The 18,101-nt window shown below is 42.8% G+C and overlaps 1 protein-coding gene across 1 annotated transcript in view; it reads right to left on the bottom strand.

The window, feature by feature from the left end:
• Nucleotides 1–18,101, bottom strand: part of HDAC9 (histone deacetylase 9) — a 704,858-nt gene that overhangs the window by 374,984 nt on the left and 311,773 nt on the right. The window lies entirely within an intron of this gene.

The raw sequence follows: 18,101 nt of genomic DNA on the forward strand, positions 1-18,101 counted from the left end.
CAGTCCAAATACATTCACAAGTAAATGCTTTAACTGGAGATATTTCCATGCTCCAGAGCAGGGCAAGCCAAATTGTTGTTGAAAATCTACAAATGGTTTAAATTTATCATTGGCAAATTAGCTTCAACACAGTCATAATTCCTCTCTCCAGCCAATCCCGCCACATAAAGGTTTTAATGATAGGATTGCTCCATACTATTGCTTTTACATGGAAGAATGGATGGAAGCAGAACTATTTAGCCACATTTGACCAAGTTTGTCTCACAGCCATGATTGTAGGAGCTCTTTAATCATCAAATCGATAATAATTTGATCCCACAGTGCCTGGAAGGAAGAGAGGGCACACAAATTATCATTCAACTGTACCCAAAGTGGGGGTCTGTGTGGTCATATCTAACAGCCACAAAGATGCCTGGCTTAACAAATAGGAGATATGATAATTTTCCAAGTTGGGAAAACAAAATCCTCCCAGAGATAGGGGTAGCTGTAATTTGTTCAGAGCCTGTCTAGGTTTCTTACCTGTGTTCCAAAGGAACATTGTGAAAATATTATTGAATTTCTTAAAATAAGTTTGAGGAATAGAAATAGGGAGACCCCTCTGGATATATAAAATTTAGGAAAAACATTTATTTTCAGTATATTAGTTTTAACCCTCAAACTGAGGGTTAACAACTCCATCTCCCCAAATCATTAGCCACATGGGCAATAATTGGTTCTATATTTATCTTAGTGATGTCCTGAATATTTTTGGGAATCAGTATTCCTAAAAGTGTCATATAAGAGGACTGCCTTTAAGAGTCCCAATTTAAGAAAAGGCCTTTGTGGACATATTTGCCAATGCCTAATATTTTCTGATTTACCCTAATCACTTTTATATCCTTAGATCCTTATATCCTTAGTCCAAACTTACTAATAATGGTTGAAAGATTAGGAATGGTAACCTTGGTCTTAGATACAAATATAGGAGCATCATCTGCATAGAGAATAATGTTGTGCTCTTCTTGGCCCCCCCCCCCCCACACCATGAATCTGCTGATTTGCTCAGATGGCAATGGCTAAAGGTTCTAGAGCTAAAGCAAACAGAAGAGGAGAAAAGGGGCAGCCCTGCCTCACACCTCTCGGTAATAAATAACACCATTGGTAACTACCCTAGAATTCAGGTTACAGTATAAAATCTTAATCCAAATCTTGCTAACACATGTAAAAGATAGTCCTTGGCTATGCTGTCAAAGGCCTTTTTGGCATCTAAAGAAATGACAGCTGTGAGTCCTTTATAATCTCGCAAGTGGCAATAATATCAATCAGCTGACTTGAACAATCCGAACCACATCTATTACAAAGGAAGCCTACTTGATGTGTGTGTGTATAACCCTTTTGCCTGTCAGAGTTGGCAGCAACAAGGGCCGAGTTCAGTATCTAGGGGTTCCATTCCAATAACACAATGCAAAACCGGCTCGAGCCCCCACCCAGTGACCTGGGACAAATATATACCACCCCCGCTGGGAGCCTCCAGGAGGCAATACTTCCCCTCTCGCAAGCACAGAGTCTGAGTATAGCAAAAGCCTTTTAATAACAGAGAGAAACAATGTGGCATTATGTTGGGGAAACACCACCAACAGGATTCAGAACACAGCCAATGAGCAAAAACCCACCCCAAGCAAATTGGGGCATGTCCTTTCCCTTTGGTTCTTGAGTCCAGCAACCCAAAGTCACCCGAAGTCCCAAAAGTCCAACAACCCAAAAGTCTCTGTCCCTGGTCAGTGCAGCGCCAGAGTTTGAAAGTTTATCTGCAGTTTTACCTCCCAACCTGGGTGGAGATGGGGGGGTTAAGGGGGCACCTTACGTGGTTCAAAGTCGATTGCCCCCACCTCTCCATGGGCTCCACTCTGCCAGCCACCCCCATGAACCACTCCAGCCATCCCACAAACTGCTCCACCAGCCGCTCTGCTCGGCCGCTGTGCCATGAGCCGCTCCAGCCATCCCATGAACTGCTCCACAATATAGCTTCAGCCCCCCCCCCACTTAACACAACACTCAGTGATTTCACCTCTCAGTAAGTTTCGCTCTTTTGTGCTTTCAGCTTGTAGTAGGGAAGCCTCAGTGCTGGTGCACCATTGGCCAAAGTGAATTCAGTTCAACAGCTTGTAACTAGACTGCTAATGGAATCAAAATTAGCTCTAATATTTCACAGTGGAGAGAGGAGGAGGTGCAATTAGCATGTAAGGCCCTCACCAGGGGGTCCATACCACCAGGTATTAATACCTGTCCCCAGGCTCTCTCAATTCACTGAATTTTGGAATCCATGTCCCTTGCTTAGCAAGTGCTACTTAGTTGATGGCGAGTCCCTCCATCTTAACAAAAGGCCAAGTACAGTTCCACTGTCCTTGATTCACATAATCAGGATAATAACAGATTATTCTTCCTGCCCCAATAACAGAGAAACTGGGGATCTCACAGCAGACAAAGTGACCATGTGGACAGCTATGGGCTCATGCTTGGCGGGATGGGTGTGCCTATGCAAATGAGATCAGCCCCTGAAGTTCTTTTCCACAACTTGCCACAACTCACCACCAGATGTCAGGGTGGAGCTCATCCTGACTCTGCTTACATGTGTAACGTGTGAGAGAGCTTTGTCCAACCGCATAGTAAGAGCTTTAGCTAAACTCTTAGCATCACAATTGATTAAAGAAACTGGCCTGTAATTACTACATAGTCAAGGTCTTCCCCAGGTTTAGGAATAACTGAAATTACAGTTTCTATTAAAGTAGGCAGGAGAGTTTGCTCATTCTTGGCCTCATTGAACATATTCAATAACTCCTGGGGAATTTTTGTGTCTCTCTGTAGGTTACAGACATACTTGCTGACAGGTATTTTGAAAAACATGATGAAAGTGGAGGAAGAAAAATTCGCTGTCACCCAGAGAGCAATGGAAAGGCAAATGTGTAAGATATCGTTCCATGATCATATACCAAATGAGGAGATCAGAAGGCGTACAGAGGTGACTGATGTAGTGCAGGCAATGTACGATGCAAAGTGAAGATGGGCAGGTCATGTAGTCCACAGGCAAGACAATTCGTGGACAACCCCCATCAGTGACTGGATCCACAGAGACCACAAGCGACTGCTGGGCAGACCAAAAATGTGCTGGGCTGATCCCATGATGAAACTCTTTGGCTAGTAATGGAAAGAATGTTTTCACAACAAAATGGAATGGTGGACGGAAGAGGACAAGCTGGATAAATGTGACAAAGGTGATTTTGAAATCATTTATCAAAATAATTGAAACTGGAGTGATTATGTAGTGTTACTTAGACAAAATTTGCAGAAATTTAAAATATTTTTAGAATTTTTAATTTTTTGATGCAGAATGCCCCCACGAGTAGGTGTTTCAATGCCCCTTGCTTTAAAATTAAAGTAACTAGAAAACGAGGCCTACCCGATCTCTATTCAGTTTACAAACTTCAAGTTCTGTCAGATGCATCTCTTGGCAGATGGCAATACCAACATTCTCTTTTTTAAACATTGAATATATTTGTTTCTTTTATTAGGGTTATCAAAACCCTCTATATTCCAGGACAGATAATTATTGGAACCATTGTTGTTAATATATACTGGATAAAATATAAAGTCACTTTGTGACTAAATGAGAAATTGCAAATTTTCCTGAGCAACATACAGTTCTTGCACATCTCAGTAGCAAAATTTATATAATCTAGGAGTAGGGTATTGCTTCCCAGTACATATTCTATGGGAGTGGAAAGAAAATTCCCAGAGTTGGACAGTAACAGGAGGGGGACAGAAAGAGGAGTTAAATAAGTGAAAAAAATGAAACAGCAAAGATAATAGAGAGAGAAATATACATTAGTACCATACAATGAAAAGGAAGAATCTGTTTAAACAGTTCAAAAATACACACTTGGCACCCAGATCAGGTGGCTGGATTAGAGATCCTTACTGCTGTTGAGGCCCCAAACATTACAACTATAGTAATCACATATTACCAATAGAACCTTCATACATTAGTCCATAAGGAAACGCCATCTAATAAAGCAATGATTTTATATATATATATATAAAGTTCCTCCTGTGCCTTGGTGGGTCCTGCGCTTATTGGCAGATTTGCTTGCCTCAGAGATTCATGGCAGCCCTCAGTTTGGCCACTTTTGCTAGTGGCTCAAACCTGCCATTCACTCAGCTAACTTCATCACTGGCCAGCATGGGGGAAAGGAAGAAGAATAATCCCTGCAGTCTGCTGATCCACCTAGTGGGTAGGGGAACAGGCCAGGGACCTTCCACTCTGGTGGGACCCAGAGTCCAAGTCAACTCCTCCTGTATCCAATAGGGAGTTGGGGGGATGGAGGGATGGGGGGAACCCTGGCCCGCCCTCTACTCCGGGTTCCATCCAGGGCCCTGTGGATTGCAGCTGTCTACAGTTTCTCTTGTAACAGCTGCGTGACAGCTACAACTCCCTGGGCTACTTCCCCATGGCCTCCTCCCTTAAGGATAAACACCTTCTTTATCCTCACCTCAGTACCTTCCTCCTGATGTCTGGTAACGCTTGTACTTTGCCGTCCTCCAGCAGTATGCCTACTCACTCTCAGCTTCTTGCACCTCTTGTTCCCAGCTGCTCGCACTCACTTTACTAACTGAAGTGAGGTCCTTCTTAAAACCAGGTGCCCTGATTAGCCTGCCTGTCCTAATTGATTCTGGTAGCTCTTTAATTGGCTCCAGGTATCCTAATTACCATGCCTTAATTGGTTCCAGAAACTTCCTGATTGTTCTGGAACAGCCCATTAGCCTACTCAGGGAAAAGGGACCTGCTTAATCTGGGGCTAATATATCTACCTTCTATCACTCTCCTGTAGCCATCTGACCTGACCCATCACTCTCTCTATATATATATATATATACACACACACACACATATATAATTACCAATCAAATTATAGGTTTTACTTCAATGATCCTTTTTCATGAATTAAGGCAATAGGAAGTAAATTGAAAATAACACTTTAATCCTTCAACCGCAATGAGAGAGAAAAAGGAAAAGAAAAGGAACTAACGTATCAGTATCAACTAGCACCCATCAATTTGTTTAGAGCAGCCATATCAGATCTCAGAGAGCAATACATAAATTCCATATGGTTGGATGATTCCTAGGTGTCTCCTGTTGCAAGAGAGGAGATGGAGATTTTTGAGTAATTTTTCTGCCTCCTGAGGAGAACTGAATGATACTATATTCTCATCATTCTTAATGTGGAGTGTTGCCAAGTATTTAATACAATACTTCAAGTCCATCTTCCTGGCCAGTTGTTTTGCTGATTGCAACCATATCACAGGGATAATCTTGAAGGGGCAGTATTTTAATTGCTGGTTTTCTCTATAACAGCTCCTTTTTCTTCTCTGGATTTCTGCAATATAAGCTCCGTAGTGGTAAACTTCAAGAACTTCACAATCAATGGTCCAGGACCACCTCCTGGAGCTGGCTTGGGGGCAAGAGCCCATTGTGCCAGTTCTATATCAAAACAAAAATCCACTGGCAGATCCAACAACTTAGTTACCAATTTAGGAACAAATTCAGAGAATTTACCTTTCTATGTTCCCTCAGGGACATCCACAATCCTGATGTTATGTCATCTTGAGTAGCCTTCTAGATCAGTGGTTTTCAACCTCTTTTCATTAGTGGACCCCTAAAAAATTTCAAATGGAGGTGCGGACTCCTTTGGAAATCGTACACAGTCTGTGGACCCTCAGGGTCCGTGGACCACAGGTTGAAAACCACTGTTCTATGATAATAATAACCTTTTGCATATGCCTTAGACATATATTGCGGATCCCCACAGGTCCGCAGACCACAGGTTGAAAACCACTGTTCTAGATCAATTAGCTTGATCTTACTAGTCTTGATATCATTATAGTTCTTCATAACCTGTAATTTGCTCTCTTTGAGATCATCTTTCACTTCAGAAATTCTGCCTTCTGTTTCACCCATCCATCCGGATAGAGCTTGTAGTGCACTCCCACTCACAGTCACAGTGGTCTATAGGGTGGACACTGTAGATTTAATTTCAACAGTACTGTGGCCATCAGCTGCATTCCATGAGGCACCATTTTGTTTGTATAAGTGGGAGAGACAGGTCTCCTCTTGTCTTTTCAGCACTTTCAGATTTGAAAAGGGAGACGTAGAGCTAGAGGGCATCTTGAGCATTTCAATAGTCCAGCACATTATTTCTTGAGGTTCGATGACGGGTTTTAGGGTACAATGTTGGGGATTCCCCATGGGCTGCTAGGAACTCAAGCCAACTGCCTCCACCTCGCAGCACTATATGATGTCCTGAAAGTAGCTTTCAGAAGTGATGGTCAAGCAGAGAAGCCTTCTTACCCTCTGTCTCTCTAGCTCCCCAGTTTTCCTATTAGCAATCCCCCCATTCATAAAGGGGAACAACATGACTGAGAGGATGCCTTCAGTAAAAACTCTTAGCAGGAAATGAATCCAGCTAATGTGCATATTAAATACCTAATATGCAAAAACAAAATAAAAAACCAACCCTTTTTATATCTTAGGTGGAAATGACACATTATTTTTCAACATGGGGGTAAATATCTTGGTCTTTAAATCTGCATCACAATGACTTGTTGAGATTGAATGGAGGAGTCATTTTTATGCCATTCAGCTGTAGCTTCCTTTGTGGTCATAAGCACCTGCTCTGCTCACTTCATCTCCAACATGGGCCAGGCATGGACAGCTAGTTTTCCTTCCATTTTGGGCTGAGGATACTTCAACAATGATAGACAATGATGAACTGCATCTTCTCCACTACATAACTGTCTGGCCAACCTCCATCCATAGCACCCCTGACTCTGGAACCACAAGAGATCTATCCATATCGAGGTACTTATTTCCAAGGACTTTTCAGCTGTCCATGGAAGATATTTTTGCACGGCTGGAGGCTCCTGGTGTCCCTAAACCTCCAACCTGCAGAAGCTGGGACTGTACAACGGGGGATGGATCTCTCAAAACTGCCCTGTTCTATATCAAAACAAAAATCCACCAGCAGATCCACTGTCAGAAGACAGTATATTGGGCTAGATAGACCATTGTTCTGACCCAGTATGACTGTTCTTATGTTCTTAACTTCATCCACAAACACAAATTAAAGTGCCATCTCTGTGTTGAAGACTCACAGATCCACTTCCCTACTCCAGACATGTCTCTTTCTGTCCAAACTAAAATCTCAGCCTTTCTTTCTGACATCTCCTCCTGGATGCCCAGCCATCAGATCAAGCTCAACATAGCTAAATCAGAGCTCTGAATTCCACTCACCCCCCCAAGCCTTCCCACTACCTCTTTTCTCGATCACAACCTTGATCACGACATCTCTGACTCAGACCTCTCTCTCTAAATCTTCACATCCAGGTTATATCTACATCTTGCAGATTGTTTTTGCATAACATCTTTAAGACATGGCCTTTCATAGAATCATAGAATCATAGAATATCAGGGTTGGAAGGGACCTCAGGAGGTCATCTAGCCCAACCCCCTGCTCAAAAGCAGGACCCATACCCAATTAAATCATCCCAGCCAGGGCTTTGTCAAGCCTGACCTTAAAAACTTCTAAGGAAGGAGGTTTCACCACCCTCCTAGTGAAAAAGTTTTTCCTAATATCCAACCTAAACCTCCCCCACTGCAACTTGAGACCATTACTCCTTGTCCTGTCCTCTTCTACCACTGAGAATAGTCTAGAACCATCCTCTCTGGAACCACCTCTCAGGTAGTTGAAAGTAGCTATCAAATCCCCCCTCATTCTTCTCTTCTGCAGACTAAACAATCCCAGTTCCCTCAGCCTCTCCTCATAAGTCATGTGTTCCAGACCTCTAATCATTTTTGTTGCCCTTCGCTGGACTCTTTCCAATTTATCCACATGCTTCTTGTAGTGTGGGGCCCAAAACTGGACACAGTACTCCAGATGAGGCCTCACCAATGTCGAATAGAGGGGGATGATCACGTCCCTCGATCTGCTCGCTATGCCCTTACTTATACATCCCAAAATGCCATTGGCCTTCTTGGCAACAAGGGCACACTGCTGACTCATATCCAGCTTCTCGTCCACTGTCACCCCTAGGTCCTTTTCCGCAGAACTGCTGCCTAGCCATTCGGTCCTTAGTCTGTAGCTGTGCATTGGGTTCTTCCGTCCTAAGTGCAGGACCCTGCACTTATCCTTATTGAACCTCATCAGATTTCTTTTGGCCCAATCCTCCAATTTGTCTAGGTCCCTCTGTATCCTATCCCTGCCCTCCAGCGTATCAACCACTCCTCCCAGATTAGTATCATCCGCAAATTTGCTGAGAGTGCAATCCACACCATCCTCCAGATCATTTATGAAGATATTGAACAAAACCGGCCCCAGGACCGACCCCTGGGGCACTCCACTTGACACCGGCTGCCAATTAGACATGGAGCAATTGATCACTACCTGTTGAGCCCGACAATCTAGCCAACTTTCTACCCACCTTATAGTGCATTCATCCAGCCCGTACTTCTTTAACTTGCTGACAAGAATACTGTGGGAGACCGTGTCAAAAGCTTTGCTAAAGTCAAGAAACAATACATCCACTGCTTTCCCTTCATCCACAGAACCAGTAATCTCATCATAGAAGGCGATTAGATTAGTCAGGCATGACCTTCCCTTGGTAAATCCATGCTGACTGTTCCTGATCACTTTCCTCTCCTCTAAGTGCTTCAGGATTGATTCTTTGAGGACCTGCTCCATGATTTTTCCGGGGACTGAAGTGAGGCTGACTGGCCTGTAGTTCCCAGGATCCTCCTTCTTCCCTTTTTTAAAGATTGGCACTACATTAGCCTTTTTCCAGTCATCCGGGACTTCCCCCGTTTGCCACGAGTTTTCAAAGATAGTGGCCAATGGCTCTGCAATCACAGCCTCCAGTTCCTTTAGCACTCTCGGATGCAACTCGTCCAGCCCCATGGACTTGTGCATGTCCAGCTTTCCTATTCATCCACATAGCTAAAACTCTCACCCAGGCCCTCATCATCTGATGTCTCAATTACTACAACATCCTTTTCTCTGCTTTAGCAAATGTAATATTCCTCTGCTAATATCCATTCAGAATGCAATTCTGAAGGTCATTTTCCTAGCCCATCACTTTGATCACCTCACTCCTCTGTTTGCATTGCTCCACTGGCTCCCCTTTCTCTATAACATTAAATAAACTGCTTGTCTTCACTTTTAAGGCCTTTCACAGCCTATCACAATCTTGCCTATTATCTCTCATTCAGTGTCAAAATGAGAGATTCCTGATATCAATCAGCCCATGATGCCAGCCTCCATCACCTACTTCTTAAACTGTCAAGCAATCACCTTAGTGCTTCCTTCCTCCATGCTGCCCTTCAAAGTTGGGAGGAGCCCCCCATAAACATCCACAAAGCCACCTCATTATCCACCATCAAATCCCTCCTCAAAACTGTCCTTTGTCATGATGCCTAAAAAAAACTTGACAAGTGCTACACTGCTGGTGTGCTGAGACCACTGTCTGTCATGTCAACCAGTGCTGTCTCATTGTTTCCCCATCTATCTTTCTGTGTCCATCTATAATCTCTTGTCTTCTACCTAGTCCCTGCCTCAAAGAATTTAAAAGCTATCTTTTAGTTCTGTATTTGTACAGCGTCTAGTACAATGGTTCATGATGAGTGCTCCTAGCCACTTCTGCAGTATTAATAAATAATAGTAATAATGGTCGATGTGTATTATTTGTAGCCATCTGTTCCTGATACATAGAAAATGTGAGTCTGTTACAGCCATGGCTCTTTAGCTCAAGTTGTAGAAACTCACACTTTTAGCTCTGTAGGTGTTTGGTTCAATCCCAGGATCCACCAAGAAGGCATTGTCACATCTGGAATCTCCTAGAACCTAAAATGACGTGATAGTTCCTTTACTCCATTCATCTGGGCTTTCTTACTAATGGTACAGTCTGCCATCCAGCAGTATACCCAACTAGAGCATCAGGGGCACTGCTTGGAGTGTGGAGACCCCCCCAATTTGATACAGATAGTCATTATAAAGAAACTGTTGGCCATGCACAGACTGAGCAAATATGTTATTATTCCCATCAAACAAACAGAACAGCCCGTCCTTAAAATAAAATGAAACCTTTGTTTTTTCACCTTGCTCTATTATCTGTGACTCACACAACAGGATTCCATCACAGAATCATGTATTGTCTCAAAACATAGATTAACAAACCTCTGAAGAACTCAACCTTTTGAACTGAGTTATCACAAAAGTTCTTACACTTATTATGGGTTGGAAACCAGGAGGGTATCAAAATTTGCTGTGGCAAATCAGTTTTCACTCCTCTACTCAGGGATGTATCCAAGTTTATTTATTTGGTTAGTTTGTTAACTTTATTTTATTAAGAGAATGTGATAGGCCAAAAGTCTGAAGCTGATTAGACTATATGTGCACTAGGTTTATGCTAGTAGAAAAGAAGGTAGATTTTGCAACAATTTTTTTATTATGGTTATCAACATAAAGTGGCCCCTTAACAGACATGAATTTAGGGATCATGGCTCTATAGCCCTAATTATAACGCTATTCTGATCACTGCAGCTTCAGTACTACTTTGTTGTTAATCCAAAATTTCTGCTACTCCCAAGAATACCACCAACTGCATTCTTTTTGTAGGAAATGCTCATTTGGATGAATCCCAGATCGGTTTGGGGAGCACCTTGCAGTAATTAGAAATGGCATTTGTTTCCAACCTATTGTTCACTGTTTCACATAATTGAGAATTCCATGATCCCTGTCTGTGTTGAACTCCAGTAATAAATCCAGGGCATCTATCAAGGAACAGCTGACACCAAATATATTTGTCTAGACTCCCATTGTTCCTGATAAATAAACATCTTTCCCATACATTTTCCTTTCACTTTTCACAGCTCTTTTTCCTCTGATGCTTGCTTTCTCTATTTTTTCATATTTGCTCCATTTTCCATAAAGTTCTTCAGAATCCCCCTCCCAGTGTTAACTATGATTAACACTTCTCAATTCTAATCTTCTTAGCTGCCTAAAATTATCACATATTTCAGAACAGTTTTTACTCTTTGATCCATTAATTCGTATCTTACCCCCAGTCCCTTTGTTCTTCATGTATACATCCTGAATAATTTTTCATGTTGTACTAGTCAAAAACACTTCCCTCACCCACTTGTTTCCATGTTGTACTCACAGACTTTCATCTTTCCTTATACTACGTACATGCTTCTCTATGACTCAATGTCTTTTCCACCTACTGATACGCCTACTTTGAGTTCCCCAGCCAAAAGAAGACTTCAGTCACAGTCAAAAAACACTTCTAATCCTCTTTTTTCCTCGTTTTTGGCAGGGTGTATGACCCAAAAGCACCCTTAGAGTCACACCCTACACATTACTTTCATTATCTTTGTACAAAATACGCTTGTGAGATATCATTTGAAAACTAATAACTCTCAGGTTGATAATATCATGGTGAAATGTTTGTAGCAACATTATCTGTAAAGTTATGAATTCCCCCTGTATGATGTTACTTGTTCAAAACAGACAGTCCTGCCTATGCAAATGTTGTTAAAAGGGCCTATCCTAAGCAAAGGAATGTGTGTTTACCTCAGTTTACATATAAGTAGTAAACAGGGACAACAAGACAGCAAGGGGAGGAGATGGCAGGGAACAGAACAATTTGCATTTCAGCAAACACAAGTTGGGGAAAAAAAGAACATGGAGCCCCTTCACCACAACTCCATGTCTTCTTCCTCCCTACCTGAATAGACTTTGCTTGGAGGGGTAACCTCCAGAAGAATCCATTTCAAAGGTTCACTGGACTATAAAAGAACAGGACAGAAAACCCCAGTTATCTCTTTCACCTAAGAAGACAGAGGCACCAGCACCATTGGGCGTCTGCAAGAGATCCTGACAGAGGATAGGGTTAATCACCTTCTTGCTGGAAGACTGTAGATGAGAAAGGCAATTTTGAACAAATCCTTAAGCCAAAATTTACTAGATTAAATTTTAGACTTTTAGATCAGAGGTGGGCAAACTGCAGCCCGCAGGCCACATCCAGCCCATGGGACCATCCTGCCCAGCCCCTGAGCTCCCCACCGGGGAGGCTAGCGCCCGGCACCTCCCCCGCTGTCCCCCATCCCCTGCAGTCACACCGCCGCGCAAGCAGTGCTCTGGCCCGCTGCTCCTGTCAGGCAACGTGGTGGCGTGGCTGACTCTGGCATGGTAAGGGGGCGGGGAGCGGGGGAGAGGGGGTTGGATAAGGGGCAGGGGGTCCCAAGGGGCAGTCAGGGGACAGGGAGCATGGAGCAGTTTGATGGGGCGGAGGTTCTGGGTGGGGGACAGTCAGGGGACAGGGAGCAGGGGGAGTTCGATAGGTGCTGGGGTCTCGGGTTGCAGTTAGGGGTGGGGGGTCCTAGGAGAGGATGGTCAGGGGTCAAGGAGCAGGGGGGGTTGATGGGTCAGGGGTTCTGAGGGGGTTGGGAAGTGGGAGGGGGTGGATAGGAGGCGGGGGCCAGGCTGTTTGGGGAGGCACAGCCTTCCTACCCAGCCCTCCACACAATTGCGCAAGCCCAGTGTGGCCCTTGGGCCAAAAAGTTTGCCCACCCCTGTTTTAGATGCATGTTTTAATGTTCATTTGCTTGTATCTAACTTTCTATCTTATATCTGAATTCAGTTACAATCCCATCTGTGTTTGTTAATATGCTTGCTTGTTTTACTCTCAGTCTAAACCAATAGTCCTGTGTTGGTACTAAAGTGAATGTCAGCTCCAGTTAATGTGCTAAACTGGTATGTTTTGTCTCCTTCAAGTAGCAAACAAGCCATATTATGTCTCTGAACTGTCCAGGAGAGGTCTGGAGATTGCAGAGCACACAGTTTTGGATAAAAAACCAGGACTGGGAGTGTGTTGGGGGGGTCACCCTACAAGTAGTAACCAAGTCTGGAGGAAGCTAGAATGGGGGCTCTGGGGCTGTAGACAGGCTGCTTGGGTCAGAGCTGCTGACCCAGGGCTGTCTAGCACACATACTCTCAGGGTTTGACCTGCCTGCTGGCAGCTGGTTCTGAGTAGTCCAGCTTGGGATCTACAACAGCAAAGCATTGTGAGGCACCCAAGATTACAGGACAAGCAGTGAACACAACCCCTCACTGGTGTGGATTGCACCCCAGTACACGACTGGGGGGAGGGGGATTGTGACGTGTTATAGATTCAGATAATTTCATTTTTGATTTTGTAGAAGCTACAATTTTGTCTCTCATCCTTCTCTGAGAAAATGTGGTCCTTCATATGCAACTCAAAGACTTTGAGAGATCTTGACCCACTTGTCATCTACTCAAAGAACAAAGGCAACATCTCCTGAGTTGAACAATTTTATTTCCCAAGCCAATGTAAATCCAGTGACCAGACAAGAGAAATAGAAAACACCCAAAGGGCACCAAATTGTTACGATTCTGAGGACTCAACATGTCAGAGGCTAAAAATACACTGAGAACATAACAGGAGCTTTGTGTACTTGATTTCCATAGTTTGTGGTCATCTCTTTTTAGCCAGTTTCATTCCATGCCATTTGGGAAACAAATGGGTGTGAAAGCACTGTTTTTAATGGACATCACACTAACTTAGGCTTTTTTTAATGAAAGAGGACACACTCTGTACTCTGGGAAAGACTGGCTAAGAGAAGGGACAGGAAGCTGCTGAATGCGTAACAAAGAAGAAGGAGTGATGAGGTAGTTCCCAAACAGAAATGGGAAACTCTTAAGAAACCCAGAGAAGCCTGCTAGTAAAACAAACAAATGTGGCACTTCAGGAAAAAAAACTAAGACGGACCTAAATATGATGGTTTCATAGCATATGATCAGCGTTACCAGACAACACTCATCATGGATCTTAGCGATAAGCTTGCAAAACATAAAGCAAGACTCTGCAAATCCAATTGTTAATTAGTTTAAAAGCTCTCTCTCTCTCTCTCTCTCTCTCTCTCACACACACACTCTTTCAGTATTTTGTTCGCTTTCTATGGATGTGTTCGTGGTTCAGCTGTACCTTGCTTAAAAGGTACTCAGGAAAAGCATCAGAAGCACAAGTAATACTGCTCAGTTGCCTGATTGAGCAGATCCTCTGGCTGTCAACAGGGCAGCATCTGCAACTTCACTTTCCATTACCCTTTCACTACCTCTCTCTCTGTTCTCTGGTATGCCCGCTGCCTGCCTCATGTTGAAGGCACGTGCTGATCATCCATACACTTCACACTTTTACAGTCCCATTATTTGCTAGTTGATTCACAGTGACAAATGTCTACACAACCCCCCATTGCGTCATTTCCAATGTAACTCCTCAGGACAGGGCCCACATCTTATTTGTGTCTGTAAAGAGCCAGGCACAACTGTGGTACCATACAAATAACAATGGCCCTGATCCTCCAATCACTTAAGACAGGCTTAACTTTACATACACAGAATGTAATGTGACTGTTCAGTGCATAAAGTTAAGCATATGTGTTTGCAACACTGAGTCCAGTATGCCCATTTGTTATTTATCAAATAATGCTATGCACCATTTAGCATGTCAGAAAGCATGAAGGAAGGAGAATCAACAGCTCACAAATTAAAAAGTAAAAAATAAAATAAAAATCAGCACTCATCTCAGTGGCTCAGTCTATGTTTACGATAAGCCAAACTTTATAGAAGTAACAATAACAAATATGTGTGAGGTCTATCATTCTACTAAGATGTGTAACACTAGTGTTTACAGGTGCCTTCTGCCAGTTTAGCAAAAATAGCAAAGAAATTACTAGGTTATATTAAAAGATGAGTTTAAAATAAGCATCATGAGCTTATGCAATGCACTTAGTTAAGTCACACCTACAGTGTCTTATTGCCTTGAGCTCTGGCAACTCCTTTGCTGAGCTCTACAAACATGCTGGTAAAGATGTAAAGAAGAGAGTCAGCAATAACTATAACATCAAGTCAGGAATCTCTCACAACCTTTTGCTTTCAATATGTGATAAATATTGCTACAATTTCCTCTTTCTTTCTTGTTTTATAGAAAATTCTGATGCTTATGTTAAGGCAGATTATATCAAACACGTGACTGATTTCTTCTGTTTAGCCACGTGGGAATGGAGTTCAGTTATGTCAAAGTTCCTTCCCCACTCTGAACTCTAGGGTGCAGATGTGGGGACCTGCATGAATACCTCCTAAGCTTACTTTTACCAGCTTAGGTTAAAACTTCCCCAAGGTACAAACTATTTTATCCTTTGCCCTTGGACTTCCACTGCCACCACCAAATGTCTGACCAGGTTTATTTTATTAGGAAAAAGCCCATTTGGAAACGTCTTTCCCCCCAGAAGCCTCCCAACCCTTGCACCCCACTTCCTGGGGAAGGTTTGGTAAAAATCCTCACCAATTTGCATAGGTGACCCAAACACTTGGATCTTAAGAACAATAGACCCAAACCACAGACCCAAACACTTGGATCTTAAGAACAATAAAAAAAAAGCATTCAGTTCTTGAAAAGAAGAATTTTAATAGAAGTAACAATAAAAAGAATCACCTCTGTAAAATCAGGATGATAAATACCTTACAGGGTAATTAGATTCAAAACATAGAGAATCCCTCTAGGCAAAACCTTAAGTTACAAAAAGACACACAGACAGGAATATCCATTCTATTCAGCACAGCTTATTTTCTCAGCCATTTAAAGAAATCATCATCTAACGCATATCTAGCTAGATTACTTACTAAGTTGTAAGACTCCATTCCTGTTCTGTCCCCGGCAAAAGCATCACACAGACAGACACAGAGAGATTTGTTTTCTCCCTCCCCCCCAGCTTTGAAAGTATCTTGTCTCCTCATTGGTCAGTTTGCCTGTGAGGTTATCCTAGCTTCTTAACCCTTTACAGGTGAAAGGATTTTTCCTCTGGCCAGGAGGGATTTTAAAGGTGTTTGCCCTTCCCTTTATATTTATGACAAGTTAATACAGCAGACTTCACCTTCCCAAGGTATACTCACCCTTATTGTTCTTATATTAAATATATAGCTAAAGATATGATCACGATTAGCCCCCTCCCTCTCTCCACCCACAATTTAGACACTCACAAAGGATGAAGTGGCATATCTAAATTAGAAACACGTCACAGCTATGCTGTTTCAAACACTGAGCCAAACCTTGAGAAGTGCTGAGCTCCTCTGGAGAGGTGTTGAGGCACCCTCAAATCACATCATCTTCAATGGGAATACAAAACAATGGGATTTGAGGATGCTCAGCACTTACAGGATTTGGCTGAATGGTTGATCAAAAAACAACAGCAAAATGAGAGACCTTGTAGAATGAAAGGGGATTTAGAATGCCCTATTGCTGAGGTGCATTACAGAGTTGCACTATAGAGTGCTATCTATTTATATGTAGCACACACTTGTCCAAGGCAACTTGTTCAGGCAACTATCACAAGTTCTCAGTAGCTGGTACTAGGGTAAACCTGACCTAAATTATAGGGCTCTCTCTTGACCCATAGTATGTGAGATCAACACCTATTCAAAATGCAAAATGTGAACACTACTCCAAGATGTTAGAAAATGAAGGGGAAAAAACCTTCTAAACAAAACTTGTGGAACTGACAAGACATTTGTTAAACCTCACTCCTTGGTCACCTGGCTTTTTGGCCCATTCCACTTTACATCCTTTTTCTCTCTGCTTCTGTTTAGAGGGCAGGATCCTTGTCTACATACCCATCTGTAAATCAACTAATATGCTCTGAGTGCTATATAAATAATAACTAATTAAATAAAAAGTGATAATTGATGATGATGATGTGTGTTAAGGAAGAAATCTGGTATTTAACTGTAAATTTATTTCAAGGCATGTTTTAACATTATTCATTTTTGTACATTGTTATTTAATCTTCGATGGATTTTAGAATACACGTTAGATTAAAACGAGGCAGAAGGGAAGTGGCACTGCTGTAGTATGAGAGATGAAACTTCTTTAGAAAAGATATCAGGTCAATAGAGTCATTATGACTTAGATAAGTTTTCTCGCGATTGGATGCAGGTTACTTTGCCTTTAAGGCAAGCCAGACTCAGCCTCACCTGTGAGCAGACAGCTATGCCGCAGCTGAAGATGATGGATACAGTTATAATGGCTGACCCCAACTATGAGGGATCAGAGAGAGAGAGAGAATGAACTACTAAAACTATGCTGTGAACACAGTTTTTAGGAAGGGCCAAGGAAGCCAGGCTGGAAGAGACTCACAGGGCTCAAGCTCTGAGATAGGACCTGCAAAGAACAAGGAGGTCACTGATGTAAACTGCTGGAATACCTGGCGAAGGATCCATGGGGAACTGGTTGGGTAAAAGACAGCTTAGGAGGGCTAAGCCATATAGTGCTCAGATAGGGTACATCTGTCCCTTGGGGTTGGGGGTGATTCCCAGCTGAAGTAGACATACTTGTACTAGCTCTCATTGAACTAGTATGGTAAAAATAGAATGTGGTTGCAGCAGTCTGAGCTGTGGGAGGTCTAGCTACCCTGAGGACATACCCAGGGTCTTGGATGGACACTTGCTTGAGGTGGTTACTCCTTCCTGTAATTTGTACTATGGTGGTCACATTCTGTTTGTTAATTCACCAGCTCAATGAGAGCTAGCTCAAGAATGTCTTCTCAAGCTAGGAATCACACAGCTCAAAGTGTAAACGTACCTTATCCGAGTGTTCTGTAACCTGGCCCTCCCAAGCTGTTTCTTACCCAACACTGCCCCCTTCTCCACAGACTCATAACCTATGCCTACATTACAAGCTAGGGGGTGTGATTTCCCATGATTGTGTACACATACTTAGGATAGCTCTCATAAGCTAGCGCAAGGATAAATAGTAGTGGAATGAAGATAGCAGCACCACAGGCATGGCTTAGCTGTGCGGAGTACAACCCTCCCTGAAACGGGGTACATACTTAGCATGACTAAGCCATGTCTGCTCACCTGCTACCCATGCTACTCTGGCTACTCTGCTATTGATACTTGCGCTAGCTTGATGAGAGCTAATGCAAGTGTGTGCACATG

The sequence above is a fragment of the Lepidochelys kempii genome, chromosome 2 (genome assembly GCF_965140285.1).
Source record: "Lepidochelys kempii isolate rLepKem1 chromosome 2, rLepKem1.hap1, whole genome shotgun sequence".
Lineage (NCBI taxonomy): Eukaryota > Metazoa > Chordata > Testudines > Cheloniidae > Lepidochelys > Lepidochelys kempii.